Genomic DNA, 2,226 nt, shown 5'->3' on the forward strand with positions numbered 1-2,226 from the left:
TGGCCCATAGCATTATGAGGGACAACACTGGGAATTGTGCCTGATCTGACTCCACCACACCTGGGCAAAATGCTAAGGGAGTGCAACAGAGCAGCAAGGGAAGCAAAGCAATGAATGAATTCCCTGGGGAATACCTAAAATAGACTTTGGGGCCAGGGCATGGCACCTCATCAGACTGGACCTGAAAACACTCCCAAAAGTCAACAAATATACCTGGACCTATTTGTAGGCTTTTCCTTTTTGGGGGCCATTGGTTTTTTTGTTTGTTGTTTTGTTTTGCTCTTCTTGTTTTTTTGTGTGCTTATTGTTGTCTCTGAAAGCTTATCTAGATAAGATAGGCAGGCTAAACAATAAAGAAGAGAAAACAATGGAACCGATGGTTTCAGGGGGATATGGGAGTCGGGGAGGTAGGGGAAAGGAAGTGGGTCTTAACAAACCCAGTGACAAGGGAACAACAAGTGATTTAAAATCAATGGTGAGGAGGGTGTAGGATGCCTGATAGGGCTTGATCAAGGGCAATGTAACTGAGAAGAATTACTGAAACCGGAATGAAGGTTGAACCTGATAATGGTAAAAGAGGAAAGTAAAAGGAAATAAAAGAAAGAACTAGGAGACAAAGGGCATTTATAGAGGTCTAAATATAAGCATGAAAATATAGTTATATATAATGATAGGGAAATAGATCTATATGCATGTGTTTATATGTTCAGTATAATTGTTTTTTATTAATGATGAAACCTCTCATCATCTAGTCAATTCCAATTATAGAGATGCTATAGGGCAGATTAAGTTCTCCGTGGCATTTCTAAGACTGTACAGTGTCACTGAAGTAGAGTGGCACATCAGCATCCTGGGGAGCAGAGGAGTCCATTTGAACAACTGACCTTTTGGTTACAGATAAACAGATAACCATTGTATCACAGGGCTCCTTATTAATAACAAAAGTTCTATGTCTTCTTTTAAAAATAAATGTGTATAAGTAAAAACAGAATCAATGCAAAGACAGACGTTAAGAAAATTACAGTGAAGATGAGAACACTTAATTTAACTGAAAATAAAACTCAAATGATCAAAGTGCAGAAAACATTAGGTTGCCAAGGTATATATGTTAGTTACGGCTTTACCTGAGGGTATTGCAGATTGCACTAAGTGACATTGTCAGAGGGTTGACCCCAAATGACTGCCTATAACAATGTTCCACAGTACTATAGTAAAAAATTAATTATTTTTAATAAAACATCCCTGTAGTTATAGTAAGAGAAACACTTTTAATAACCCCAGCTTAAAAGTCCCAATATACCCATACAGCTCAACCTTCACTCATGTATTTTTGAACCTTCTAATAGAACTCCGGCAGAACTATTATTATTATTAAATCACAATGACATTCCAAATCCCACAGTTTCTTCTGCATGTAATACAAAAACATGCTACTGTTTTTGAAATTTCGACTGTTTTTATAGTTGCTAGTTTCGTCACATTTTTGGTGCTTAGACTAATTTATATTTGTGTTAATATACAAAATTTTTAAAAAGTCGTATTTAAAAGAGTGTTCTTTGATGTTAGGTGCTATGGAGTCAACGCCAACTCATCGCCACCGTACGCACAACAGAATGACCCACTGCCCAGCCCTGAGCCATCCACAGTTGTTCCTATGCCTGAGCCCATTGATGCACCTACTGTCTGTGAGTTTGTTATAATGTGCTGGGGCTGCGCATCGCCGTGCTGCTGGAAGCTATGTCACTGGTATTCCCAATACCAGCAAGGTCACCCAAAGTGAACAGGTTTCAAAGGAGCGTCTAGACCAAGATCAGACAACGAAGAAGGACTCTGTTCCCTGCTTCAGAGCAAGAAGCCACTGAAGACCTACTTAAAAGAATAGGAGATAATTTTTCAAAAGGTTTTCACTCAGTTATTAATAATATTGTAACTAACGTTGTAGATCAATGTAGAGAAATGTTGAAAAATATTTTGTTAGTATTCATATAATCTAAGAAATATCACACTTAAAAATTTATAAGTATATTTATCACATACTCCCTTTTTTTTATTCTGCCATATTGGTGTTGGGTTTTCTGTTTTATTTTTTAAATCATTTTATTGGGGGCTCTTACAATTCTTATCACAATTCATGCATTGTGTCAAGCACATTTGTTCATATGTTGCCATCATCATTTTCAAAACACTTGCTTTCTACTTGAGCCTTGGTATCAGCTCCTCATTTCA

The sequence above is a fragment of the Echinops telfairi genome, unplaced genomic scaffold (genome assembly GCF_000313985.2).
Source record: "Echinops telfairi isolate 266 unplaced genomic scaffold, ASM31398v2 ScPeMD7_23;HRSCAF=83, whole genome shotgun sequence".
Lineage (NCBI taxonomy): Eukaryota > Metazoa > Chordata > Mammalia > Afrosoricida > Tenrecidae > Echinops > Echinops telfairi.